Genomic DNA, 14,918 nt, shown 5'->3' on the forward strand with positions numbered 1-14,918 from the left:
ACGCAATATGGATGGACTTTTTTTGTTTTACCATGCATTTTAGTATGTTAATAATGAACACATTCAGAGTCGTGCCTGCGCCTTTACGGAAGCCCGACTGCCATGGGTCTTGATGGTTAGTAACCCAGCTCCAAGCATTCAATTGCCTCAGAACTACAGCAGCAAATATTTTTCCCACAACATCGAGAAGGGCGATAGGCCTATAGTTGAGTGGATCTGAGCTATCGCCCTTCTTGAATATGCGAACGACTATAGACTTGGTCCAGGAGACTGGGATCTTCTTTACCCTCTTTATGATACCGAACAATTTTACCATGAACGGAGCCCATTTTTCCAGGTCTTTTTTAAGGGTGTCATTGGTAAGACCATCTGGCCCGGCCGCCCTTGAGGAACTTGAATTTTTTTTTAGCAGGTCTAAAATGTCCTGTTCATCGTACTTTAGATCCCATGCTTCGTTTGAATCTAGACAGCTATTTATCGGGCCAACATTATTAGCAAGATACAATTTCCGATAATGGTCCACCCACGCTCGAGAGGATACTGGATTTACAATTCTCAAATACACCAGCGTGCTCAGGTCTTTTATAAGTTTCCAGATGCCCGAGATGTTTTTACTTGTGACCAATTCTAGCATCTTTTCACTGTCCTGTTGTCTTATTTGGTATTTGTGTTGTCTCAGCCAGTTCTTGAAGTTATTAGACTTTTTGAGGCGGGCTAGATTACTAGGGGAGTTTGATTTTTTTAGCACGCCTACTTGCCCTAGCTACAACTTGTTTTGGCTGCAATTTGTTCATCAAAGGCATGCCGGTATACAATGGTATGGTCCTTTCCTTTTCTCTTGTCAAGAAAAGCCACAAGTACGTCTGGATAATTTAAAATATCAGCTCTTTTATCTCCAACATCGGAGTCAAGCAAAATAAGAGTTTAATAGAGTTGACGTAGCTCTCCTCTTTATTCAGAGCCCGTTTCCTCCTGATGTCAGTTCGTAGTGATGGTCTGGTTGGTGCCGATCTGGGATTTTAAACACACTTATCCCAAACCTCACTTTCCAACTCAAGAATGTTATGGTCACTCTGGTCCGTGAGTACCACTACCAAGGACCTGAGTTCCCTCCATCAATCCTTCAGTGACAAAGATACAATCCAGTGTGCTGTCTTGACTTTCTCGTTTCCAAGTTTTTGCTGCAGGCTTGCCACCCCTTATGCTGCCAATGACCATATAAATTTCTCTCATAATTAGTTCTTTTTCGAAGTCAAGTCCTCTTTTTATGTTGCTGCCGTTTTTATCAAAGCATTCCATGTTGAGGTCCCCACAGAGGAGCACCTCAAGGTTTACACAAAGTATCCTGGCTTCGTCTACAGCCTGTAAAAGAACATTTTTGATGTTGTGGTCCGACCTCAGACCCGGTCACCAATAGACGTTACAAATCAACATCCTCCACTCCGAAAAATCCCCCAATACCATTGTTGATGATGTCACTGTAGTAAGTTGGATCCACGGATTTTTATTGACAGAGGATAGCACCATCAAGATCGTTTAATGCCTGTTAGGAGCCCTGACATGGGCCTCCCTTTTAAACCTTTTAGAGCTGGATTTAAATAAATTTCATATCCTTCCAGGAGTGGAGTCTCTCGTAACCATGTTTCCTGGAGACAGATAAGATCTTTAGACATGTCAAATGCAGGTTTTCCCAAACAGATGTGAAAAGCCCCTCACATTCCAGCTTACCAAATACACCTTTTTTGGGAAGATATCAATTGTTTTATCTGGTGTTATGATTTTAACTGTCGAGATCCCGCTAACCAACTCCAATCCTCACAACTTTCAGCTACTCCTCCTTCAGTCTTTTTCAAGAGGACGGATCTCTTGCCACCTTGCACACCAATTAATATTTCTTCCTCGTCCCTTTTATTATGGAACACTTGAGGGTCTTCTTTCAACGGTTCAAATACTTGTTTTAGTCTCTCCTTCACCTCACCTTCCGTAGACCGTGCACATCGGGTGTTCTGGTCCGTATCCATCTCCCTTAGGGAGACATCATAAGGAATTCATTTGGGACCTTCTTTTGTGAGTAAACACTTTATGTTCCTCACTCCCATGTGTAATATAACCCTGTCATGACGTGTCTCACTGTGGAATTCAATCAACTCTATGTCCTTGGAACTTAGGTGAGCTAGTGAGTCAACAGTGCAACAATCTTGTAACATTAGCCCGATTCATGATAAGGAACAAGTTACTTACCTGTAACTGTTCTCCAGAATGGGTCTGGCATGGATTCACATGCTCATGAATATTCCCAGTCGTCAGGCTGGGAATCCTCGGTATAGAAAAAAATCAGTATCAGTTTCGTTTCTGATGTGTCTTTCTTAGTAGTAACCAATCACTGGTCTCTGGGTCATACTGCCCCCAGCCAATGACTGCCCTCTCCCTAAGCCCCGCCTCTGGCAGCCATCCTCAGATTTGGTAGCACGTAAAGTGGCAGTATAACCAAGTGAAGAGCCGCAGAGGGGTAGGCGGGAGGGTTCGCATGTGAATCCATGCCAGACCCATGCTGGAGAACAACAGTTACAGGTAAGTAACTTGTTCCTTCTCCAGCATGGGGTCTGGCATGGATTCACATGCTCATGAATAAAAGAATACATAGCAGTACACACATGCACAACCACGGGAGGTGGCAAAGGCTCAACATTAAGCATTACATCCAAAACTCAACATTAAGCAATTCTTACCTCCTCACCAGGCTCACCTTAGGCGAACAGGCTGCGCAGCACTGCTTGGCCGACCCTGGACTCCTCCCTGGAGTCCCGATCGACGCAGTAGAATCTCGTCTCAGCCCTGCAGATGTCGAGCAGGGGCACACCAGAAAGGAACGCCGTGGTAGCAGCGATCGCTCTGGTCGAGTGGGCTCTCGGAACGGCCGGGCAGCGGTCGGTTTGCCAACCGGTGACAGTGCATGATGCAGCCGGAGAGCCATCTGCAAATGGAAGCCTTTGAGAGAGCCTTCCCTTGATTCACAGGTCCAAAGTTTATAAACCGCTGTGATGTCTTCCGAAAACTCTTTGTGCGGTCCACGTAGAACTTCAGCGCTCTAGCTACGTCCAGCGAGTGCAGAGTACTTTCAGCCGGCGACGAAGGAGACGGGAAGAAAACTGGCAACACCAAGGGTTCGTTGAGGTGGAAGTCCGACGGCACCTTGGGCATGAAGGAGGGGTGCGTCCTCAGCACCACCCTCGTGTCGTGAAACGTCAAGTATGGCGGCTTGCAAGATAGGGCCTGGATCTCTCCGACTCGTCGTGCGGAGGTGATGGCCACGAGAAACGCTGTCTTCCACGACAGAAACTTCAACGGTGCCGAATGCATAGGCTCAAATGGGGCCCCCCCATGAGCCTGGTCAGCACCACGTTGAGCTCCCACGCCGGGGTAGGGGCCTTCACCGGCGGGAATGATCGGAACAATCCTTTCATAAATTCCTTTACCAGTCGATGAGACCACAAGGACGCCCGTCCCGTAGTTCTGGTGTATCGTGAGATGGCGGCCAGATGCATCTTGATGGAAGCGTGAGCTAGTCCAGCCTTGGCCAATGACAGTAGGTACGGCAATACTTGAGGAGCCGTAATCCGCAGAGGGTTAATCTGTGCACGGCACCAGACAGAGAACCTCTTCCATTTATGTCCGTAGCACTTGAGCGTTGAGGACGCCCTGGCCTTTGCAAGAACCTCTCTGCAGTCGGCCGGGATGTCGTACCCTCCAAACTCTAGTGCTGCAGGAGCCAGGCCTGCAAGTTCAGCGACTCCGGGTTGTGGTGAAGAATGGCGCCTCCTTCTCTGGAGAGAAGATCTTCGTCCGTCGGCAGCTTGACTGGTGTGGACGTTGACAAGTCCAGAAGGTCCGGGAACCAGATCTGTCTCAGCCACGCCGGTGCGACGAGGATCATCCTGCACCGGGACCTCTTGAGCTGGTTGATGAGCCGGAGCAGCAACGGCAGCGGAGGGAACACAAAGAAATAGGCCGTCCCAGGGGAACGAGAAAGCATCGCCCATGCTCCTCGGCTGGGGGAACCTGCTGGCGAACCTCCGGCACTTGGAGTTCGTCGCTGTCGCGAAGAGATCAATCTGGGGTTCGCCCCATCGTCGGAAGAGTCGATCCACTTGATCCTGGCGTAGCTCCCCCCACTCGTGGCACGAGTGCAGCTCTCTGCTGAGTGAGTCGGCGATGGTGTTTTTATTCCTGCTAGATGAAAAGGCACCAGAAACATCCCTTGGGCGACGGCCCAATGCCACAGATCCTGGGCTTCCTTGGATAGGGCAGGGGATCTGGTTCTGCCCTGCTTCCGGATGAAGAACATCGTGGTGGTGTTGTCGGTGAAGATCCTCACCACCTTGCCCTTGAGGGACGGAAGAAAAGACCTGAGGGCCCAGAACACTGCGTGGAGCTCCAAGATGTTGATGTGGAGTGACTTCTCCTCCGGGAGCCAAAGGCCTCTCGCGTGAAGACCTCCGGAGTGCGCTCCCCAACCTTCCAGGGAGGCATCCGTCTGAAAGTCTGTGCCCGCCGACAGATGAGAGCGGGTACCCCACCACCAGATCGCCTGACGAAACGTCTCGTTGAGAGGGATCCTGTCCTCGAAGCTGACCGTCGACTGGACCCAGCGGGCGTTGAGGAACTCTTGTAAGGGGCGCATCCGAAGCCTGCAAAGGCGCACCAGATAAATGCAGGAGGACATCATCCCGAGGAGGGCCTTGATAGATCTTACCCTGGCCATGTTCTTGGCCAGCAGATGTTACACCTTGCCCAGAATGGTCCTGGTCCTTTCCTCCGATGGCGAGGCCAGCCGCGCCCCTGTGTCGAGCTTGGCTCCCAGAAACAGGGCGACTTGCGACGGAACCAGGTTGGATTTTGGAAAGTTGGAGAACCCCAGGTCCGTGAGCAGCTGGACGGTCTTCGCAGTGTGCTCCATGGCAAGCTCCCTTTTCCTTGCCCGGATGAGCCAGTCGTCCAGGTAGGTAGACACCTTCCTTGAGCATCGCCCTTACTTCCAACAGTAGTTGAGGGACGTGATTTTCCTTCCTGGCCACGGGTGGAATGCGAGGGCACTTCTTCTGGAACTCGAGGGCATGCCCTTGGGCCAGGGCGTCCAGCACCCAACGGTCAGTGGAGATGGACTCCCACACGCTGACGAACCTCGCCAGCTGGCCTCCCACCGGGGTGCTTCGGCGGGGGCCCGACCCCACAGTCGGTTCAATCTTGTTTGGAGGCCGCCTTGACCTCCCTGTCGACGGGCACCACCTGACTTGCTGCGTCCCCTGTAAGCTTCCTGGGACGAAGATCTTGCCGCTTGGCGGTACGTGGAGGAGCCACTGCCGGATCCCTTGGAGGCACCTTGACTGCCTCCGGAGCGCCGAAAGGACGGCCGTCGTTGTTGGAGCACTCCCAGTGCCCGGGCAGTCTCTGTCTGTCTTGATGGCCTGAAGGGACTCATCAACCGCCTTCCCAAACAGGTTGTTCCCGTCGAAGGGCATGTCCAAAACCTTAATCCGTCACCTTGAGCCATCCTCGTCGTCTCAGGCAAACGCTGTTGCCCAACTGACGGAAACCGGTGTCGGCGATGTTCGTTGCCACCGTGATGGCGTGGTCCGAAGCAATCTCACCTTCCTGTAAGATTTCAAGGGCCTCAGCCCTTTTGGCGTCCGGAAGGAAGTCCAACAGAGGGGCGATTTTGAACCACAACTCCCTGTCGTAGCGAGCTACGATAGCCAGGGCGTTGGCCGCCTTGATAGTCGTCGCTGCGGATGAAATGACCCGTCGTCCCATCGTGTCCAGCTTCCTGCCCTCGCCGTCCGGCAGGGAAGTTGAAGTCGAGGCCGATGCCCCCCCAGCTTTCTTCTCCGCCGCCAAGACGACCGAATCCGGGGTAGGTTGCGCCCGAAGGCACAAGGGGGCAGCGTCGGGGACCTGGTACTTCTTCTCGTAACGGTCCCTTTTTGCCAGCGCCGTGGCAGGGTTCTTGAGGAGGGAGAGCCCCTCATCCCAGATGTCATCTGTTTTACGGCAAGGACTGTCTTCCTTCTAGCCTTGCGCCGTTGGTAAAGGAACCCTTCCTTCTTTCTCGCTTCTGGGCAGAGCTGAAAGAGCTTAGATGCCCTGGAAATCATGGCATGGAAGGATCCAATCTCATCGGGCGGGGATGCCCGAGCAGGGGGTGACGGGGCACATGTCCCGTCGTCGCCTCCGTCGTCATCTGTTCCTGTGGTAGCCGTGTTCGTGCCTGTATCATCCCCGTGGGTAGTAGACTGGGGGGAAGGCAGAGCGGGCCGCAGAGGTGGGAGAGTGGCAGAGGATGCGTCCTCTTATTCGGTGGACTTTCCGAAGGTCCCGGCTCCGGTTCCCCCGTCGGGTCTGGCTCAGGTACCTCCGTCGGGGGAGGGGGAGGGGGGTGGGGGGGGGAGGGGTAGGGAAAACCTTGTCCTTATCTCCGAGCAGAAGGACTGAATCGCTGACAAAATGGCCGCCGAAGTGTCCTGCGGCACCGGAAACGACAGGCGCGAGGGCTCTTCAGGAACCTCGTCGGCGACACCGTCGCTCTCGTCGCCCTCGTCGGGATCCCTCCCGATGGGCTGGGCCTCTTCCACGACTTCGATGAGCTCTTCTTCAGAGGTCGTGTCCGTATCCACGATGGCCACCTGCCCATCCCACACCTTTTCCAACGAGGACTTCGTGGGGGTCTTCTCAATGGGCCTGAAAGAAGACTCCCTCCGCGGTGCCAGGGAGACTCTGGGTCCTGAGGTCGCCTCCACTGGCGTAGCCTCCACAGGCTGAGCCAGGGCCGCTGCGACATCCTCAATCGAGGTCTTAGCAGGGTGAATTAAGGCCATTGTCACCTTCTGTACGCCTGGGGCCTTCACCTTGGGGGGAGGGTCCGAGCCTCGCTCCCCCTTTGCCGCAATCTTCGAGATCGACCGGGGCCTCTCCAGAAGCTTCGCCGGGTTCTCGGACTTCCTCTTACCCGAGCCAGAGCGTTGGCTCGTGGTTGATGGCGCAAGGGAGGGTGCGCCCTGCCTGGCAGCCAAGGAGCCCGACCGTTCGGCGCTCCCGGAGCCCGCGGACTCGTGGTGCTTGGCCTTTTGTTGGGCCCCCGTCGCCGGGGCGCCCTCACAGGACTTAGAAGACCGCTCTGACTTCTTTTTCTTCTTCTCGCCTGATGGGCTCTTCCCTTCCAGCCAGTTGGCGAGACGGAGGTGGCGATCCTTCATGGTCCGCTCCGACAAGTTCCCACAAAACGCACAGTCCTTCTCCGTGTGCGTGTTGTCCTCATGGAGACAGAGGCATAACGAATGCTTGTCCTCCTTGAAAACATTCTGAAGCTGGCATCCAGGGCAGGTCCTGAACAGCTTCCCGGGCGTCGAGCTTCCATTCTCCTGGGCCATGTCCGGGGTAGGCCTCGGAACTTCTGGAATCCTCCAAAAGCGTAACTCGATGAAATCTTCACCCTTGAGGGGCGTAGAAAACTCTGAAACGGATCCCCATTGATCGTATGTGGAAACGGTGGAGCCTGAGGATCTATTTAACCAAAAAATGAGAAAAATCTCTAGAAAAAGCAGCAAAAGCTCGAGAGCTACAGCACAAGGACTCCCAACACTTATTGTTCCAGGGCTTTCGGTTTCTGTTTTCTTGGACAGCAACCATCTTCTCTTGCTTTCCAAAGTCATGAACTCATGGGGTCCCGTGGGAGGGAGACCAGGCTCTTCAGACTCCGGTAATGTTGTCGGCCCTTCAGTAGTAGAGTGAACTCTTGATTTCCAAGTAAATCTCTTTGTCAATCCCTCACGTGAAGGGATCCGGTCAACCATATCCAATGCCTTATTACCCACCGGTTTTACCCCAGGCTCAGTGGGCTGTTGGGTTTCCCTTATGGGCTTCACCTTGATTGGAGGAGTATCATCCTGGAAGCTTACCTCCAACTCAGAGTGCATTTCCTGCTTCAACATCGCTAAAGTCATTTCCTTCTGAATAAACAGATAAGTTAATCAACAAATTCTCAACACTTTTGTTGGAGATCACATCTACTCCCCTCCGAGGACTCCGATCTAGATTGCCTTGGAGTGGCACCAAGTTTCATTGATCTTTTCTCGAAAGTCACCGATTTTGCAGGACATAATAGATTTCTTGGTATAGCTACTTTACTTTTTTGATTTCGCAGGAGTCCTTCAAAGATGGCGTATTTGTACCAGTTTTACGTTTTTTCGTTGAACTGCAGGGGTTGGCGTATGTCCTGGCCCCACTTTTATTTACCATCAATTTCTCGCCTCGCAACCCTGAACGACTAAACTGTGGCTTCTTGAACATATCATACAGTTTAACAGTGTTGTTATTAGAGGGGCCAGCCCCAAATGACTTCACTGAAACTGAAGACGATCGTTTCACTACCTCAGCTGCCTGAGAACTAGCATCTTTTGTTGAAGGATTACCCACCGTCTCTGTACACTTTTCTTCCTGAGTTGGTCGCTCAGTCTGAATTGATTTGTCCTTTAAGATTACATTTTTACCTTTTTTGACTGCGCCAGTATTAGATTGAGCAGGCCTGGGGTTAAGTGGCAGTACCAGACTCTCTGCGCCAACCATAGTACCCCCAGCTCCCAAAGACTGAAAGTGACAACTTAACCTCTCTGATCTCCTTTTTTCTTTTTCCCCAATAATCGGATCCAATATACTCTTGAGAATATTTGTTATCTGGTCCGAATTTTTATCAAGGTTCGTAGAGGCAGTGATGAAGCCTTCCACATAAATCATTTTGGAGTGCAACAGAAATAGTGGTCGTGTGGTCCCTCAATTGTCATTCTGAGACTCAATTTCATAGGTGATTGCAAAAGCGGATATCAGTTTTGGATCAATGGAGAACTCTTTTTGACTGTTCTTCCATCTGCGTGTCCTTCGATAATGTTTACTTGGGAAGGGTGCCTGCTGTAAGAGTGCCCCTTGAGGAGCCCTGAGAGAGGGAGAGGGGGGCCATGTGTGTATGGATATCAGACTTAGAACAGGACACCTCACCACAAATTAATGCCGCACCATTTTTCTCCGTTGCCCTTTTTGGTAAGTGCTGGAATGGTGGTGGGTCCAAGGACCTGAGGGGGGCGAGTGACCCTTTATCCTTGTGTGCTTCATTTCCAGTTTTGGTTTGTGCATCCTGGTACAAATTTAACGATTTAAATCCAGCCACAGGCGTAATCCCAAAGGGTTTCCAACCCTGCTTTACTCTGTAATTATAGGGAACATTGTCTTTTTTACAGTTCCCTGAACCAAAAACAAAAGTGTCTACTCAGGGTGTGCTGACTTCCCTCGTTTGACCGATCTCCGCCCCTTGATTCATTTTTGAAATCTTTAATGATGCAGATGACAATCCCCTTCTGTTTGGAGTAGGCTCAGATTGTTTGTCCAGGAGGGGAGACCCATTCCCTTCCCTTTCAATGTCACCCCCCCAAATCCCCTGCCTCCACCGCTTCCAGGGTTGGTGCGCACATGGGGGGGCTGGTGATATTCGAAAAAGGCTCTTCCAGCGATACGGGGCTGAGCCCCCCGCCCACCCCCCTCCGGCAGAGGGACCCCCCGGTCGCATCCTCCGCTTCTTGCAAAATGTTTGTGTGTGAGAGGATACAATGGGTTATGTCAGTCTTTGGTTAGAGCTCTCGAGGGGGCTCACATGAGGACTCCATTTGTTCACCCATAGTAAAAGCTCTACTGGAATCCTGGCCGATTTAAGACAATTGCCCCAGAGTAGAACGAGGAAGCTGTTAAAGCAAATGTGTACAACCACAAATGACACGCCCCACAGCAGCCCTGTGCACAGAGCTCGCACACCTCACTTTGTCCCCCACCTCAGGTACCACACCGAGATAAGGAGGGGAAGGGCTGACGCCGGATACACTCCCTCTAACTTCCTCTAAATGTGGGTCGAGCTGTAACTCAGTACACAGTGTAGTGCTAATTGCTCACACCCACCTTGCTGCCACAGCACTGGCGCGGTCACCGTCACTGGCTTGGTCACTCGGCTCGGCATGGTTGCTCTATCTATCAACAGCGTCCCACCCTTTGGCGGCAAGATTCTTTTTTGCTCACTTCGTGACTTGCTTCACTCCGCCTCTTCGATGGTTGAACACTCCAACGCTGGATTCGAGGAAAGGACCTCGCCAAATGCTACACTAAATTCCTGACCGTCAAGCCGCACTGAACCCTCACGCTCCCGAGACAGCCGCTTGCGACAGTCAATCTCTGAACAAGCTTAGTGTGATGGCGGTGTTCACCAGCAGATGGAGTAGTCAATACGCCATGCCTCTTTGGCGATATGTCCTATTTTAAGGTCGTGTGTGCTGGGTCTAGAAAGTTACAAATGTAAGTAAAGTCAATTTCACTTTACTGCTCTGGGAAACAGTTATCCCAGAGAAGGTATTTAAACCTTTGGGAAATCTGAAAGATTTCCCTGTGCCACTGCCCTGAAGGTGCTGTGTGACACAATGTAAAAGATGATGCCTATGGAGTTTGTCAGGCTCCATAACCAAATGAAACACAAAGCTCAGGAATCACATTAAAATACATGAGAGCATGGGAAAAAATGGGTCTCTCACTGTCAAGGTTAAAAAAAATGAAGTCATCAAAATCCAGCAAAGTTGCTGGGTGTCTCCAAGGTGGAGGGAATTAGCACATTTCTGAGAATTCTCCCTAACACTCGCCCCCCCCCCCCAGACTAAGGGACAGGAGGATTTACTCCACCCCTGGACGAACGTTCTTACTTCAGTCGGTCATACTTTCTGGAGAGACCATAAGCATTTTGGCGATTACACCCTGACCTATGTTCAATGGTAAAAATCAAACCCCTGTAGGCTGATTGATCATCTTAACCATTTAGGATTTTCCCCCTTCATCTGCATTAACCATCTCAAGGGTTGGTGGTCTGTTTGAATTACAAAAGTAGATCCATACAAGTATGGTCTAAACTTCTTCAAACACCACACAATGGCAAAACATTCACGTTCTATGGTTGCCCACCTTGTCTCAGGTTCCTTTAGCCTTTCTCATCCAGCTGACTCAGAACTGCACCTGTACCTGTATTGGAAGCATCGTCTGTACAATAAAGGATTGGCTGTAGTCGGGAGCTCTTAAGACTGGCACTTGACAAAGGGCTTGCCTGAGTCCTTCAAATGCCTTCGTGCACTTCTCATTCCACCTGACCTTTTTGGGGAGTATGGGTGAGATCACCACATTCAAGGGAGAAGCTATGGTCCCATAGTTCTCTGATGTTCCTATAGTAACCTGTGAGACCTAAAAAGGCTCTCACTTGGGTTTGAGTAGTAGGGGTGGCCCCGTCCTGTACAGCTTGTACTTTGCTAGGCAATGGCCTCATTTCATCTCCTCCTACCTCATGTCCAAGGTAGACCACTTTACTCTGACCAATTTGACATTTGCTTGCCTTTATGGTCAGATTGGCCTGCTCAAGAGCCTGCAATACATATCCTAAGTGGTCAATATGTTCCTTCCAAGTAGGGCTGAACACATCCAAGCATGCCATGCAGAAGTCCTCCATCCCATTCAGAACATGATTCACCATCCTTTGGAATGTAGCAGGTGCATTCTTTAGCCCAAAATGCATAACCTTAAACTGGTAGAGGCCTCCTGGGGTTGAAAATGGAGTTTTCTCCTTGGGATGGTCTGTCAGAGCCATTTGCCAATAGCCTGATGTTAGATCAAATGTACTGAGGTGCATGGCTGAACCAAGTTTGTCCACCAGCTCATCTGTCCTAGGTAAAGGATGGGCATCAGCATCAGTCGTGGTGACTGCATTAAGGGCTCTATAGTCCACACAGAATCTCAACTCTTTGGATCCTGCCTTTGGTACTAGTACAGCTGGACTAGACCATGGACTTTTAGTGCTGGTCAGGGAAATTTGCTTATGCCCCCCCCCCCTCGCCTCTGGTTCCATAGTGTCTGGGGTAGGCAGGAAGTGAAGGAGGTGCGCAAAACTCCCTGTGCTTAGTCTGCTATGAGACCCAGATGCACTCTGTGGTAATTGGCTGGCTGACTGTCCGGCGAGGACAGGCACCCTGCTGGGTGAGTGACAGCTATGCTGGAATGAATGGGAGAGAACTGAATAAAAAGCTAGTCTTTTGGCTTGGAAGGCAGAGTCGAACACTGGACGAAGGAACTGAAGAAGAGCTTGAAGAGGACACCTGCTGCAACTCCTGGACCGTTGGTTTGCCCGGTGAAGCTCTGCTGCAGTGCCGAAATGCCAAGTTTGCATCGACAGAGAAGCCCCTGAAAGGACGACTTCTACCTTTGAGTTGGTGGGACCAATCAACTCCGAAGTAAGCCACCGGGACATCCATCTCGGAGCTAGTTGAAATGCCACAAAGTTGTTTCTGGAAGCCATAGAGCCAGGGAGAGGAACACTAGATTGTGTGCGTTGCTTTTAAGCTGACGTAGAGCTTTTGGAAGATCCTCCGGACTCCCAAAAAGCAGGAAACGCATTGTTGCTATTTGCGGTAGCCGCGAGAAGCTGAAACGCGAAAACATGGCTCCCGCAGTTTAACGCTACCGGTGTTTGCGAGCGGGAAAAATCATGGTTGTTCACTGTAGCAGCCATTCCGAGAAGAAAGGGTAGAATTTGACTGCTACATGAGTATCTGGACATAGGGGGATACTAAGTAACCCCTCCAGCACTCTACTTTAAAGATAGGGTGTGCTGGTTCTAGGAATTTAAAACTAGTATAGTCAATTTCACTTTACTTGCACTATAAGTTGATCCCAGAGAAGGCATTTAAACCTTGGGCAAGCCTGGAAAGGCTTCCCTGTGCCACTCCACTGAGGGTGCTGTGTGACAAATGAAAATATGATGCCTATGGAGTTATTTAGACTCCATAACTAAAAGAAATAAACACAGAAAACAAAGAGAATTAAAAAGTTCATAGTCCCAAAGTTTAGCAAGAGAGCTGGAGGGCTCTAAGGTGGGAGGAATTGGCACATTATGAGAATTCTCCCCAACAGAGTGCCCAGAGGACAGGGAATCCACTGATCTGCCCCTAGATGCCGAATCTCGGCGATTGTCTGGCGGAGCCGACACATCACCGCGGGTTGTGTGTTTAGTGTGGGAAGATGGAGTGCTCTTGCCGCCGGGTGTAGTCCCCACAACAGAGCCGCCGGCCTGCCTCCCAGGGTCAGGGGCTAGCACTTGGCAACATGGCTGTTCCCGGTCACCCTCGCCGTCCGAAAAGGCGGAGTCGCTGCCGCCACAGGAAGCCCCCCTCCACGTCCATGGCGGCCTCGGCCTGCATGGCGTGATGGGCCAAGCGTTTCGTTCTGCGATCTATAAGGGTCTTGTGGTCGCGGTTTAAACACAGGTTACAAACTCTGTTTATCGATCCACGGAAACTTTTTATTACAGTTTGGGCAGAATTTAAAAGGTGTCTTATCCATTTTTGGGAAAGGCAGCCGGGTGATAGGGAAGAGGTGGAAAAATACATTGTATAATGACCGCCCCGCCCCAACCTCCCTACTGTAAGGGCCTAGGCCCGCTGGGCATTCCAAGGCTGAAGGGATCCGTTGAAAGTTGACTCCGTCTGACTGATTGTCTTGTCCTTTATCTTGATTCTTCACTGCGTCTAGTGCATAGCGTCGGGCAAAGAAAGGACAGAAAGAGTAATTATATTTTAAACTTTGCATTAGCAAATGGCGTTAGCTGATATTGAACTCTGCGAGAAGCGACCGTTCATGATGGCGGAAAAAAAAAACAATCTGAGGGACCTAAACGCGTGAAGGTCCATGGGTACAGTAGACGTCACACTAGGGATAGTATTACTGGCACGACCTGTCGACATCTCTGAGTTTCGACAACAACAACTGTAATACTCCGCAGCTTTCACTAGATGTTGGCCTATGCATAGCATGTGATCTAAGCAGATTCCAGAAGCCCCCGAAAAATATTTATCCACACAGATATTTAAAGCATTCTTTAAAAAGAAGTAACTAGCAGTAACATTAATCCCAAGTTAGGATTCAATTCAAGAAGTGAACAATAAAGCAGGTGAGTAATTCATTCATATGCTACACATTTTCCAGCACCAAGGGAGATGTTATTTGAGGGCCGTATAACACTTATTTTGTATGACCTTTGCATTATTGAGTTAATAAGGAGGGAACGGTTAGAGTTAGATCAGAACAGACTGGTATTCTATAAAAACAGTTTGATTCTCCCAAAGGGATGCAGGCTGTCTTATCCCAGCTAGGACAGCCAAAGTCAATGGGCAAAGTCAAGGTTCTGATGCTCTTCTTAGAAAAGTGTTCTTAAATAGTCAGTGTTCAAAAAGAAATCACAGCAACTCAAGAGGAGTTAACTGGAGGAAGCACAAGCTGAAAGGCTAATGCAAGTGAGTTGAGGTGAACTTAGAGTAGGGTTAAATAGCACTCCCAATAGTAGGAAGCACCACAAATGGCAAAAGGATAATGTAACCCAAGCCCCACAGTGCCTTCGAACTGAAGTTGTTCCATCTGGATGCCTTCTGGTTGCAGTGCAACAGACCCTTGTTCCTGGTCCTTGGTCGTGGTGATGAAAGGGAGGACGTCTGGTGGGCTCCTGTGGCAGCACCCAAGAGAGGGACTTGGCAGCAAAGGATTCCTTGGGATTCAGCGGCTCTTTGCGGTTTTGGCGTCTTTCTCAGCAACAAAGAATAACAGCTCCGGTTTGAAGTTCCTGGATCCCTCCGTCCTGGACTCTGGTGAGGGAACTCTGGACGCAGATTTCCTGCTTCTGTAGGGTCCACTGGATGCCCATGAAGTTTTGGCTGGATTCGCACTTCGGAAGACAATGCACTCTCAGATGTTTGAGGTATTCCGGGCATTGGGATTCTGCAGCCTTGGAAAGTCGCCGCAAGTCAGGG

General features: G+C 50.6%; 1 protein-coding gene across 1 annotated transcript in view; it reads right to left on the minus strand.

The window, feature by feature from the left end:
• NXF1 (nuclear RNA export factor 1) overlaps positions 1-14,918 on the minus strand; it is a 537,434-nt gene that overhangs the window by 145,933 nt on the left and 376,583 nt on the right. The gene's annotated exons all lie outside the window — the stretch shown is intronic.

Source organism: Ambystoma mexicanum, chromosome 2p (genome assembly GCF_040938575.1).
Source record: "Ambystoma mexicanum isolate Mex_15411 chromosome 2p, UKY_AmexF1_1, whole genome shotgun sequence".
NCBI classification, from domain to species: Eukaryota; Metazoa; Chordata; class Amphibia; order Caudata; family Ambystomatidae; genus Ambystoma; species Ambystoma mexicanum.